At 40.1% G+C, this 14,764-nt stretch overlaps 1 protein-coding gene across 1 annotated transcript in view; it reads right to left on the bottom strand.

The window, feature by feature from the left end:
* The window catches only part of GRID2 (glutamate ionotropic receptor delta type subunit 2), a 266,673-nt gene that overhangs the window by 232,721 nt on the left and 19,188 nt on the right, over positions 1 to 14,764 (bottom strand). The gene's annotated exons all lie outside the window — the stretch shown is intronic.

Genomic DNA, 14,764 nt, shown 5'->3' with positions numbered 1-14,764 from the left:
TCCTTCCATTCAACTCCTACTCTTTTCTGATTCTGCCAGGCAGCAACCTGCTGTTGCTTTGTTAGACCTCAGCACAGCCTCATGGGTGTGATAGGGAATCTAGCTACACAACTCATGGCTTGCAAGAACAGGACAGATTGCCAGATTGCTACCAGGAGATTTCCATCAGCCTTAAAACTGCTGCTGAGTCAAGAGATGAGGCATTCCCCACCTTTTCTCACCAGTCCTTTTCTCCATCCTCCCCTCCCTAACATGTGGCATATCTTGTTTCTTACGGCAAACTAGGCAAGCAATTGGAGAAAAATACTGGTGAAAATGGGTGGGAGAAGCCATAGTTGCTTTATCTCCAAGTTGCAACCATGTGTGTCATGTCATCATTGGCCACTTCCTCAATTTTCAGAAATTAGTCTCGGATGAAAATGATTCTAATAATTGATTCACACAGTTTCTTTTACACCACAGTTGTTTTTAAAACAAAACACAAAAACACAATAGTGTATTTTTCTATTTTTTTTAAAAAAAATTAAAATAGATTTATTAGGTTAATAGTTACCTCCACTGCCTATAGGGCTTAAAAAAATCACGGAAAAGACAGAATGTTAAATAACCTAGCCTGTTTTTAAATTGCTGAAATATAATAATAATAATAATAATAACAATAATTTTTTATTTATACCCCACTCTTCCCAGTTTAAAAACTGGGCTCAGGGCGGCTAACAACAAAAATAAAAACATTGATTAAAACAACTTAAAAACAGCATAAAACACAACATCAGTATAGCATCACCAGCGGAGGGGGAAAATGAATGGAAGCTTAGGTTAAATTGAAGGCCAGGTGGAATAACTCTGTCTTACAGGCCCTGCGGAAGGAGATCAGATCCCGCAAGGCCCTGGGACAGAGCATTCCACCAGGTCAGTGCCTTTGTGGAGGATCAATCCGACCTTTTGCTTATTGTTGCAATGTATTGACTTAAGTACTGTATATACATATACTGTTCTGATGTCTTCTTAGCACCTTGGATAGCCTTAACAGCTCAGCTCGATTCAACAAAAGGTGGTGGTGGATAGATGTCTTAACAGTCCTTCCATGCAGTTTACCTCTCTTAAGCTCTGTCTGAAGAGTTTGCAAGTCATGGTAAGTCTTCCATTCTAAACAAACTTTCTAGAGAGTAAGACCCGCTGAGCACAGTGAAGTTTCTTATGAGTATACATGCATATTATTCTGCTGCCCATGACTAGTTTAATTCTTTTAATTTCAGAAGAGGTTTGGTCTCAAGTGAGGCTCAGCGCTTTCAGAGGAAAATGAAAAGATGCTACAAGTTCAGGCTGAAAATATTCTAGCAAAATCTAGTCTTGTTGGAACAAAGGGAAATAGAGAGAAATCGGACAACAAGAAATGAAGGCTCCAGATAACTCCAAAGAGGATCTTGGTTATTCAGCAGCGTTTGTTTGCTGCTGGTGTTATTCAAATTCTATCCCACTTGTCAGCCTGAGCCTGTTCTTCTGTTATTAACTTGTCTAATAATGATTGTCCTGTATTATTTCTGCTGCACTTAAAAGACATTGTCTACAGAAGCTACAATAGCTGAGGTCTTTGCACCAAAGTAAGCTTTTCTGAAATTAAAAGAATTAAGCTAGTCATGGGCAGCAGAATAATATGCATGTATACTCATAAACCCTGATGTTGGAAAAGATTGAGGGCATAAGGAGAACGGGACGACAGAGGACGAGATGGTTGGACAGTGTTCTCGAAGCCACCAACATGAGTCTGACCAAACTGCGGGAGGCAGTGGAAGACAGGAGTGCCTGGCATGCTCTGGTCCATGGGGTCACGAAGAGTCGCATACGACTGAACGACTAAACAACAACATACTCATAAGAAACCTCACTGTGCTCAGTGGGTCTTACTCTCTACTGTGGCTACATGAGTGGTTTAAAAGTTATGATATTACGATGATGGAATTTCCCTGTTCATACTGGAACTTGCTACCCATTCCACTAACAAAATATTAACCCACCCACACTACCAGTTCACCGCGTTGGCATTGCTTATATAACGGAAGGCAAAGAGTGGTAGAGTATTTAGAAGACTTAAACCAGAATTCAGAATGGTCCTGACAAACTATTTCTTATTTTTGGCCTAAACCAGTAAATAACTTGGTGTGTGTGTATGCTTAAATCACTCTGGTAACACAAAGACTCCTTTAAGTTCTCAGCTCTCTATTGGTTTGCCTTTGACCATGAGGAATGCAATTACTTTTGCCCGATGATCTCCACCTGAAAATGGATAGCTGTGAGGTGTCCATGCTGAGTTTTGGATATTTTAGCAGTCCTTGATATGCTTCATCAGTGAGGTGCTGTTTGCTCCTCTGTGGGATGCAGCAGAGTTGAGCAGGATGTTTTACAGTGACTCCATTCATGTTTTTCAGGTGTGACCAGAGGTTGTGCTGGGTAATTGGTTTTACACCCCAGGTGCTCTCCAGATTTCATTCTTCTCTCTTTCTGGTCAACACTGATGTGAAATGGATTTGGAATGAAGGGGTCATAGTATTGAAGCCTCCCCTGTAGAACTGCTTGTAATCCTTAGCTCTGTTTATCCTCTGAAAGCCAGTTCATACTATCAACAGGATCAAATGCTAAAGTTTTCCTTGGCCTGTACCATTTCAGGTTACAAGCAGGAGGTCAATTACTCCTACCACAAAGGGAGAAAAACACCAAACAACTCCCCATGAACATAAAGAAGTATGCCAGGGAATAGAGTGATGCTTGGTTTTCTCCCAAGTGCACAATTTTAATATGTGTGAAGAGTTGGTTTTTCTCTCCCCCATCCCCACCTTACAGCAGCTTGCCATCTGTTACAGACCATGCTAAGCTTTAGCACTTAATTCTACTGCATGTATTAACTGGCTCATGTTTGCTATGGTCTCTGGAGATGCCAGCAAAGTTTTTACAAGCCAGGCTTGGGAAAGAACCGCAGGGGCTACAGTATTGTTAAAGCCCACTTCAACAGACAGGAAAGCATAACACCTAAATTCTGTGGGATGGAACACTGGGGCAGACAAGTCACAACAGTTCCTAGAGTGTCCACTAACAGGAACTCACCTGGAGGGACACCTGACTACAGGTCAGTTCCTGTTCCCTCAGACATGCAAATGAGTTGGATTAGACAAAAGCCCTAGCCTGCAATCACTCTCTCTCTTAGCTACTTCCTCCCTCGATGAGGACACATCTTCAGAGAATCTCTAGTTAGCATGGTTCTCACTCTAGGCCTGCAGCCAAGAGTGAGACCAAATGGAGTCTTACTTTACTAAGTAGTCTCTAGATGTATATATACTTGTAACTTTTCTAAGCAAGCCTGCCTTTCTGAGATTATGCTGTAACTCAGGATGAATCTGTAAGTAAACTCTATCTTATTTTATAAACACTGTGTTGTGTATTTCTTTTAAGAGGGACAAAGGGGACCTTTGCCAGGAAGTGTAATATTGAACTATAAAGTGTAATATTGTTATAGAGATTCTAGCGAATCTAACGCACATGCTTTGCTGCGCACAAAAGGGGAATGTCACTCTGCTGATATTGGAAGCTTGCTAACACAAGCTTGGATAGGATCTATCTAATAATATATCCTAATCCACATCCCTTACATTCCCATAAATTCTTCTTCAGGTGGAATGAAAATCCAAGCCAGAGAAGAACTGCCAGCTTCAGCCCTCCTGTCCAACCACAGAAGCAACTAATGCCGGGCTGGTTTGGCACCCAGATATCACCCAAGCTGACAGAATGGACAAGCTGAGGGATCCTCAGCTTCCCAACCTTCTTCACTCTTTGGTCCTGCAGCTGCTTACAATATTTCATGGTTTTAAAATACCATTCAACTCTTTTTGGACAACATTGTGTGCTTTAACCAGTTGTGTTTCTGTATTCAATAACCCATTGCACCTAAGACACGCCCACCTTCCACTACTTCAAATGTCAGCCCTATAGTGTTTATTTAAGGGAGAAATGTATCTTGTTGTGAAAGCTGGATGGACTCTTGGGATACATTATCTTTCTTTGTTCATACATATCTGGGCATTTCAAACATGAACTTTGTACTAAGGAGATCACACATGAAAGGCTTTCATTCCTTTGAGCATCTCCAAAATGCCAACTATATTATTTTTGAAAGTCTGGGCTTAAATTGGAGCTTGTTGCTTTCATCAACGTATTGATTGTAACTGGACAAAACTTGAATTTGGGTTGCTTCCTTGTTTTTGTTTCTTTTTTAAAAAATTGTTTGCCTCTAGCATTGAACATTTTTAAATTTCAGTTTGAGGTTTCACTGTCCTGTCATAATGCTTTAACTTCTTGACAATTTTGTTTAGATAAACTCACGTGGAATAGTGTCAAGAGAGTGTGACACCACTAACATGAATTAAAAGTAGGTATTTTTTTGGGGGGGGGTTGTTAGATGTGAACAAATTTTCAGGTGAAACAGGATGCCTTGGAGGGATTTCTGGCTTTTCAGAGGTAAAGCAGGACTTTTTCATAGGAGTAAGTTGAAGCTGGTTGGAAAAGACCCTGATGTTTGGAAAAGACCCTGATGTTGGGAAAGATTGAGGGCACTAGGAGAAGGGGACGACAGAGGACAAGATGGTTGGACAGTGTTCTCGAAGCTACGAACATGAGTTTGACCAAACTGCGGGAGGCAGTGCAAGACAGGAGTGCCTGGCGTGCTCTGGTCCATGGGGTCACGAAGAGTCGGACACGACTAAACGACTAAACAACAACAACAACAAGTTGAAGCTGGGGTCCTGAAGCACTTTGTGGTGCCATAGTGATCCACACACTTTAAAAAAAATGCTGCAGATAAGTGACTGCTGAAAGCAAAAGTAACACTAGCATGGCAAAAAAGAGCAGAGGGAGAGCTTTTTTGTGATTGAAACATATAATCAACTGGAATGATTTTACTCAAAAAGCAAATCCATTTTAGTTCATCCAACAAAATCAACTTTAAAGAGTACCTGAAACAAAAGTTCTTAGACCTATTTCCCAACGATTTGACAGGTTTCTTACCCAGACCAATTTTTAGACCTATTGGCCACAAAACACAAGGGGATACTTAAGTGATTCATTTTTTAAAAAAAACACCCTGTAATGGCTGTCCTTGTAGGAAAACCTATCCTTCTGAAATTTGACAGGATTCATGCCCTCAGAGAGAGCCTTACCTGCAGATTTTATCTAAATCTGCCTATACAGTGGTACCTCTACTTACAAATAACTCTACTTACAAATTTTTCTACTTACAAATGGAGCTCCGTCCGCCATCTTGGATGTGGTTTAGATAGGATTTTTTCTACTTACAAATTTTTAGATAGGGTTGCTTCGACTTACATTTTTTTTCTCCCAATGCATTCCTATGGGATTCGACTTACAATTTTTTTCGACTTACAAATGTGTGTTCGGAAAGCATTAAATTCGTAAGTAGAGGTACCACTGTATGTGTGTGTGTGTGTGTGTGTGTGTGTGTGTGTGTGTGTGTGTGTGTATATATATATATATATATATATATATATACCGTGTTTCTCATATTATAAGACACGTCTTATATTTATTTTTTCCTCAAAAAACACACTATGGCTTATTTTCAAGGGATGTCTTATTTGTTTCCTCCTCCTGCTGCCACAGCCAGCATTGCTGCTGCACCTATCACTATGTCTTATTTTCGGGGTATGGCTTATATTCCTTGAATACTTAAAAATCCTGCTATGGCTTATTTTATGGGTATGTCTTAAAATATGAGAAACAGGGTATATATATATATATATATACACACACACCCTGTTTCTCATATTTTAAGACATACCCATGAAATTATCTTTCAAAGGGATAGTATTCTTACAAATTTCATCCACTTCTGTTAAAAGCAGGGGAGTTAAGGCCATTTAAAAAATTTCCCAAGCATTAATTGGTGGAAATGAAGTGGGCTTCAATGGGTACCAAGTGAAATCAGGCAGTGTGCGCAGCACCTCAGACCAAGGTGGGCTTTTTTTCCGAAGCAATGAATTTGGGTGTGAACCAAATATTGTGGTTAGTGCATGACCTAATATATACAGAGTTGGAAGTCACTAGGTTTAACAACCTCCCCTAAATACTGCTGCTTGCATTTGGTATTTCAAAAGCAAATTAAGCCACAGGTGACCCCACCAGTGCATTTAAAATGCTTCATTTGCATGCAACTTTCAAAAGAACCCAGATCTTTTAGATAGCATGAACCTCTCACACAGTGAGCAGTAGTGGCTAATTTCTAAACTAGAAGCTAAACTAGGATATATGTGAATTCTATCTATCTATCCATCTACCTACCTACCTACTATCTATCTATCTATCTATCTATCTATCTATCTATCTATCTATCTATCTATCTATATCTATCTATCTTCTATTAAAAAAAACCCTAAATGTATCTACAAGGAATAGGGCTGTTATCTGAATCAAAAATCAGTGTGGTGACTGGATTTAAACATCCCACACATAAAAATTTTCATCATCCAAATCAGGGGTAGCAAACATGGTGCCCTCCACCAGACCCAGCCAGCATGGCCAATGGTCAGACATGATGGGAGTTGGAGTCCAGCAAAACCTGGAATGCCACTTGTTCACAATCCCCGCTCTAAACTGTCCCACAATCTGATATTGGCTCTTTGAGAGCAAATTCATGCATCATATATTGGTGCATGTATTTTCTGGTTTGTTAAACAACATGAAATTGCAGATATGAATTAAGACTGGGGAAATGGTTTGGAAAAGGGCTGTCACTGCACTGATCAAAGGAGTGCATGCAGACCTGCCCTGGCAGTTGTATTTTGCATAATAATAAATATGTAACTGATGGAATGGTTAGTTCCTATGAAGACATGGAAAAAGAACCTGTGTGGGCAAAATTGGAAGATGGTCTAAAGCTACCGCCTATGGGTTATCTGGAGTGGGGAGGGTGGCACCCTAATGGGGTCTTTCCCCCAGTCACACATGAATAAATGAAGAAGCACCTCTCCCATATCAGTGTTCTCAAGTTTTAAGATAAGAAAGAGCACTTCTCATTCACCTGTTAGGGGAGGCTCTGTGGAGGCACCCTCTCTGTAGAATGTCATTATGTCAGGTATTGACATTGTTGTTATTTTGGCACCATATGACAGCCCACATATTTACCCAGGCTTTTGAGCTTTTTAATGAGTGGCTGTTTTAGCCTTCTGTGTTTAGCAGGCTTAATTTGTCTTTGTTTCCACATGTTTTTGAGAACTGGTTTTTCTTTTATTGATAACTTGCAAAAGACAATTTTATATTGCACTCTGTTGTATGCATGCATGCATCTAGTAACAGCACTGATGAAGGGTGGGCTATACATCATTTAAACAAATAAATATAAACACGCCAACCTTCTAAGGAGATAGGGGGAAAGCTCTGAGTTTCAATTAATTGTTCTCAGTTCTCAGATTAGTGGTGGGTGGGGAGCTAAATTCTTGCCATTTCCCCCGCAGACGAATCATTAGTTCCCACATTAACCCAGGACATCTTTAGGAAACATTACGGTGTTGATGTTATGGACAAAGGAAGAAATAATGGAGAACCAAAGAACAAAAGAGGATCTAGAACTCAATTAATATGTTACCAAGGCATGTTATCACTGCTGTTTCCCACATTGCGCCAATAAAGCAGAGATAAAAGAACCACGTGGGTAGGACAAACAAGGTAGGTCCTTCCCAAGCGAATGCTTTTAAGCCTTCAAGTAATATTGACATCATCTATGGACAAAGCTTTTTCCATTCCACTGCAGCAATGAAATGCATGGATTGGCCCTAGGACAGAATCATCTCAGAAGTAGAATATTGCACAGAAGAACATGTCTAGCCAGATGTTTATCCAGTGATGGATTGCAAGCAAACATCTTGTCTCTGTACTTAATTGTTTTGTTTAGCTTTAGGACAGGAGCTGTAGTTCTTGTAGGCCTAATGAAAAGAAGCTCCAAAAAGAGGGGGTGGGGAAGCTGGACGGAATGTGGGCTTCTGTTAGTTGGCAACACGTGTTGCTGAACATGTCCAGCAATTTAATTTTACAAATGGATTGAATAAATTCATGGAGAATACGGTGATCAACACTAATAGTCACAATAGTTATATATTTTACCTCCAGTATTGGAGGCAGAATGCCTCTGAATAGCAATAGCTGAGAAACAATCAAGAGAGATGGTTCTACTCATGCTTGGATTGCCATATTTCAAAAAAGGAAGACCCAAAAATTTGGGGGGACAAAAATATTTGGGAACAAACCCAAATAGTGATTTTAAGCTTTTGGAACTTCTCCCCGATGCCATTTTGCCATTTAACATCCCCAAACCAGAACATGTCAGACAATATGGAGGTTCATCTGCTCAAGGGAGTGATGTTCATCCTGTGCTGGATGAAGTTGCACTCTCTCCAAAACTGGGGTGGCTCCAGATGCTGTTGAATTACACATCCCATAATCCTTGATCACTGTCCATGCTGCCTGAGGCTAAGGGAAGTTGGAGTAGCAAGTTCACAGCCTGGCATGTCATTTGTGTTGCAATGTCTTCTGTGGCACAAAGTGCCATTTACAATTAGGCTGGTGTGAAAGCTGAAATTTTACCAGGACAGAGTTAGCCTGTCCTAAATTAGCCATGCTCTGATAATTTCCAAGTTAGGCTACTATAATGTATGTAACTTGGAGATGCCTTTGAAGATGGTTTGAAAATTGAAGTAAGTGCAGAATGCAACTGTTAGATTATTAACTGGGATTGGATGTTTTGATCATATTACATTTGTGGCTCTGAATCGACTTCTGGGCTCAATTGAAAGTACTGTTTTTATTTTATTTTTAAAGCCCTTTGTGGCTTGGGACCAAGGTACTTCAAGAACCACATGCCTTCATGTGGACTAACCTGTAAATTAAGATCCTCAGTGAAGGGCCTATTTCAGAAAATGCTTCACTGCTTGCTGTAACAATACACCTTGGTAGGTGGACTCAAATCTGAAGTTTATTTCTGCTTTATCTGCAGATCAGTGTTTTAGGCCCATGGGGATTATTTAATGAACGCCCAGCACACCATTTGGGAATTGTCCTTGGTTTTTTCTTGCAGGCTCATAGAGGTGAGAAATCACTGCTGCTGTGCCCTTAACAACCAATTTATCAGCAATGAATTTAGTCTGGACTATACAAGGAGCAGCAGAAGAAATACAGATCAGAATACAAATCCACGATCAGGATAATTTTTTCCGACAGATAGGAAAGTGTTTGACAGAGGATTTTTCCTGCTTCCTTAAAGCAAGGAGTGCCAACCTGTTCAGTGTGGTGGTTAAAGGAGGAATTTGAGAGATATTGCAAAGTGATCCTTTTAAGCCTTAAGCTCAATTGCAGATATCGTGAAGACAGTAGAGTCCTCCTCACAGAGCCGCAAAACCCAGCCAATAAAAAAACATTCATTTATTACTAGCAAGGATATTATATAATAGAGCATATTGCACTGGGTTGCTTATACTGGAATAAGTTACTGGTGCTGCCAATAGACTCTGAAAAGCAGTGTTAGAAACTGAGATATGAAAGCTAGGTGCTACATAGCACCTTAAACCAACAGAATGCCTAGGCATGCTTTTTTATAACAAGAATACAAAGCTGAAAATGAATGAACTTTAGCTAAAATATTATGTTCATCTTTCACATGGTCTAGTCCTTCTCCTGCCCACCCTCATAATATTCTTAAGAGAGTCTCTTCTCCAGTCTTCAGAGTAGCTGGCAGTGGGGAGGCAGAAAAAGGTCCTCCTTCCCTTCCATTCTGCGGTTTTAATCTGAAATCATAGGCGCAGTACTGAGCCCAGAGCTCAGAAACTGCACGCACTAATGAAATTCCCTGACACAAAATGTGCCTAGAACAATGGGAGTTTCGAACACTGCTGAAAAGGGTAGCACTCTTTGTCAAGGAAGTACAGCAGAACATGTATATAGGTTGTGTAAGTGTTATTAATGAGAAAACTCAACCCTTCCCCGAGGAACATGTCAAAAGGTTTAAGGAAGGAAAGAGCAGTAAAAACGAAGTGGAATGGTGAGCAGGAAACATCTGTTTTCAGCCTTCTTAAAACCAGTATGGCTGCAATCACACTAATTCAGTGAGTGTTTAGGGTTGTTTAATTTTCTTTTCAGAACACAGCACAATCAATGTGAAAAATATATGAATTCAAGTAGGCCTATGGAAGTTGGCAAGGTGAGCACATGTACACACACACAAGAGAGAGAGAGAGAGAGAGAGAGAGAGAGAGAGAGAATCCTGTTCTTCCCTGTCTTCTACCTCTTCCGCATACGCGCACGCAAGCATGCACGCATGCACACACACACAAATATATATATGTTTCTCTCTCATTTCTATTTCATAAAGATTAAGCCCTACAGGACCTAATGAGAATTGCTTTAGACTCAGAGTAAGCTATCCAGTGCAAGCCTAAGCATATGTGCTTAGAATTATATATCTACTTAGAAGCAGATATGCTTCTAAAGTAGATGATAGCCATGAGTAGTGATGGCCACCAATTTGGATGGCTTTAAAAGAGGATTTGATAAATTAATAACATATAAGGCTATCAGTGGCTACTAGTTCTGATGGCAATGCACTAGCTCCACTGTCAGAAGCAGTGTGCCCTTTGAATGCCAGTGACAATTTTGACTTGTAACTGAGATCAATGGCTACCTACCATCTTCATGTACTTAAAATGCAACACATGAGATCATCAAAGGAAGTTATTGCTGGCAAGCAGTCTGTTGGAGATGCATGGTGTTCAGAATGGCACAGTAATTGGACTGCACAATATGTTTTTAAGCAAACTTTGTTGGGTTTTTTTCCAGTCATTTGTGGTGTGGGCTATACCAGAAGGATGAGACAAGAAGCCAAGCAATGTTCCACATTGCTCTGCATTACATCTTGCTTCCATTCGGCTCTCTTACATCCTTCTCCCTGTTTTTTTGGCCTATGCTCTGAGATCCCTGGTTACTGATTTTCCAAGCCTTTGCTGGACTTATTGCTGGACCCTATTCTGTCCATCTGTTGGATCTGGCAGACGGTAACCTTTAGAATCAAAACAATTAAAACCTGACTGCACAATCCCTGTGTGATAAGCAGGGAATTGAGCCAAGCACTTCCAGAGGTGTCATCAACACCACTCTGGGTGCATTGCAATAGAAATGGTTATTTAAAAAAAGAGCTCAATTGTTAAGGAGTTGCCTTTTTGTTTTAATCTGTATTATAAGAGAAGCAGGAATTATAGTGTGTTTGGTCTTCCTTCCAATGCAATAGCTGCAAAATATTGTTATAAGTTTGTGGGGTATTTATAATAACAATCATTTTATTATTTGTACCCCATGCATTTGACTGGGTTGTCCCTACTACTCTGGGAGGCTTCCAAAATATGTAAAAACTCCCCTTCTAATTCCTGGGTGCCAGACACTGGGTTGAGCATAGTAAAATACAGGCCAAACCAGTCTTTCCATGTCCAGGCCAGCCTGAATGGCTGAGTCACTAAGCAAGCCAAGTCATGACCCATCAAAGAAGCCATCAACAAGGTGGAGGTCTGCCTTGGCCACCTACCAGTCTTCCTCTGAGCACTGGAGCATATTTTAAAAGGGATTACCTGGCCCAGTGGATGTTAGCATTTGTGGTGGTGGGCCCTGTCAGGTTCCAGATAATTGCCAGACTCTACCTTGTGCTGACACCAGGCAGTTTACTGATGCACACTGCTTTGCAAGCTATGACAAGAAAGCTGACTTCACAGTAAATGAATGTAGCATTCGGTGCAGAAAAGAGCCTTTAGCAATGTGTGGTAAGTGGAGTAACTCAGTGATTCTTAATGTGGTGATAGAGATGTATATTTGGTGCAAGCCACAATTGCGGGATTCCAAAATGACCCAATGCAAACTGTTCGTCCCGCCCCTTGCTTATGATCAAAACAAAAAACTGTACAGTGCATTTGTGAGAATGCTGGTGTCTATTGCATTACCCTTTGTCTAGGCAATCTCATTTGTTCTTAAGTACCAAAGTAGAGAAATTGAAGTGATATATAACTGGGATTGGCATTGCCACTATTAACAATGCAAAGTTTTCTCACTTTGCTTCATTCACCTTTTGAACTTGCAAAATATTGAAATGTTTAATGTCTCTCTGTGATCCCGCAGTCTGTAGATTAAAGAATTTAAACAAAGTCTATTGGAAGCTTCAAAAATGAATAACTGCTTAATAAATATACTTGTAAAATATTCAGGTGGAATGATCCTTTTTTTTTTTAAAGCAACCAGTCAGGTGAAAGCAGAAAAGGGGTAAATGAGTTTTCCTTAATCCATTCCAAATTATGGATTTTTCCGTGTATATTTGCATTTTGTTTGTGGAGTAGTGTGTACGTGCATATATTAGGGACAATTCAGAATGCTTTGCAGGGTTATAGTATTTACATTTTCCATTGCGTTTGGCATATTTCATGTAGTTAGAATAACAAACTATCTGCATAGAATACTAATGACACATAATAAAATGTAATGCACACCATTTATAATGTTCTACTTCTAAAACAAAAAAAGAAGTTGAATCACATATATTTATATACTAGCACATCAGTATATTATTACACAACAGCCCAATCTCCATAGTACTGCAAGATCTGGGGATCCTGGCACTTCCTCCAGGTTTGCGTTTCCTTTGGAAATGAAGCACGGCAGTGACTGTGGTGTGTTTATGACATATCTTTTATGACATATCATTTATGACACATATGTACACATACATAAAACCTGAACGTATGGTGGAGGGGCTCCTAGGATGACACTCCAAGCAGGTCCTGTTTCTCCCATGGCTGCTACATTGGATTCAAATTGCTGGCCCCTATTCTGCTCTGTCCCCCTTTCAGAAGCTTGCACACTGCTTCCTAAGATGCAACTATTATTCCTTCAATTTGGGGGGGCAAAGTTGTTGCAAAAAAAAATTGTCAAAAATGCAACTTTTGAGATTTTTCTATGGAAAATTGGCACTGCGGACAAGGACTGCCATACACCTGGATTTTCCCGGACCTTTTTTGTTTTTTGCCAATTTCTGCCCAGACACTGCTGCCGACTGCAGGTGCCAGATATGTCCAGTAAATCCCAGTAGTATGACAACCCTAGTTCAGGGCTGTTGTGACACTGCAGTTGTCCAATCCTGTGTCCCCTGCTTATTTGTATGTTCAAAAATTCTAAACTCACAGTGGCAAACTGGGCCATAGCACATAATTCAAACATCCTCATCATTTGGTGAACATCATGCTGGTATGTATAATGCCTCAATGATTCATTAATGCTATTTTGGCCCTCAGTAGATAGGTAGCTTTCAGTATAGGACCACACTCATCAAGAACCATGGAAGGAGTTAGGTGCAGCAGTCGTAATACTTTGTTCCTAATTAAAAAGGCTAGGGTTAGTGTTTCTCCCCCCTCCCTATTCATTAAACAATGTTGACTGTGGACACATACTCTCAAGGGGCCACTTTTTAAAATATCACCTTACCAGGATATTTAAAAAAGAAACATGCCAATTAATTAAAAATAGTGAAATAAACGTAAAGGAATAAATCAGACAGGCAGGTAATTAGCCAAACAATAACCATAAATGCTAATGAGTTTTGAAGCAAATTATTTTACAGTTTCTGAATATTTTACTCCCAAGAGTAAAGGGAAATTCTCCTGTGGATGACAACATACACAAACTCCATAAAAATAATGTGTTATGTTAGAACTGTTGCTTTTTAAAAATCTATGCTTACTGTGAATAAGATAATAAATGGGGGAAATGAGGAAAAGTTGCCAGGGACTGAAGAACTGAAGGTGGCACACTCTGGTCTCTTGCCACAGGAGAACATTGGCCCTGAAATGTTGGGTGGCCATCTGTCAGGTATGCTTGAGTCCCATCCAACTCTATAATTCTTGTTAGGTTTTTAGGTTTTTCCTTTAAGACTGATGTGGTCAATGGTGCTACACAGAGATGTGTGTTTGTAACCTTGATCTGAATATTAACACACCTGTGAGTTTTTGCTAATTTAAATAATTGAAGGTAGAGTTTGCTTACTGTAATGTGATTGGGTAATTGACTATTTTGAATTCTGTATTTAAGCTACCCAAATGGTTCATGGGTGTGGTGGTGATGTATTGAGAAATGAGAGGAATGGAGTAGAGGAGTGTGGTGTATATAATTATAAATAAAAGCAAGCAAAGATACTGAAGACGACTTTGTTATTTCGTTGACCCTGCCGCTGTTGCCACTCAGTTGGTGCGTATTTTGCCCAACAATTCTATGGTTCTGTGCTTCTATCAAGAAAGAACACTCTAACACTACTTGCAGACCATAGGGGAAAAAAGAGCTACTAACTGCTACCCATCCAAGAACATCAGCAAGAAACATAGTCAGATCACTGGTCCATCAAGTCCAGTATTGTCCACATTGACTTGCAACAGCTCTCCAGGGTTTCAGACAAGAAATATCCCCAGCCGTATATGGAGATGCTGGGACTTTGTGATGTAAAACAGTTGTACTGCCACTGTAGCTCAGAGGTAGATCACCTGGCCCCCAACTTGATATAAATACACACTTATACCCAGTGCTTTTTCAGGGGGTACTCAAGGGGGTACTCAAGTACCAACATCTTTTTTGTTGTTGTTACAAACAACTGGCACCTATTTTTTTCTGGGGGGGGGAGCACTGCTTATAA

This window comes from Zootoca vivipara, chromosome 9 (genome assembly GCF_963506605.1).
Source record: "Zootoca vivipara chromosome 9, rZooViv1.1, whole genome shotgun sequence".
Classification (NCBI taxonomy): domain Eukaryota; kingdom Metazoa; phylum Chordata; class Lepidosauria; order Squamata; family Lacertidae; genus Zootoca; species Zootoca vivipara.
The sequence above is the reverse complement of the archived record's forward strand: the minus strand, read 5'-3'. Positions and strand labels throughout refer to the sequence as shown.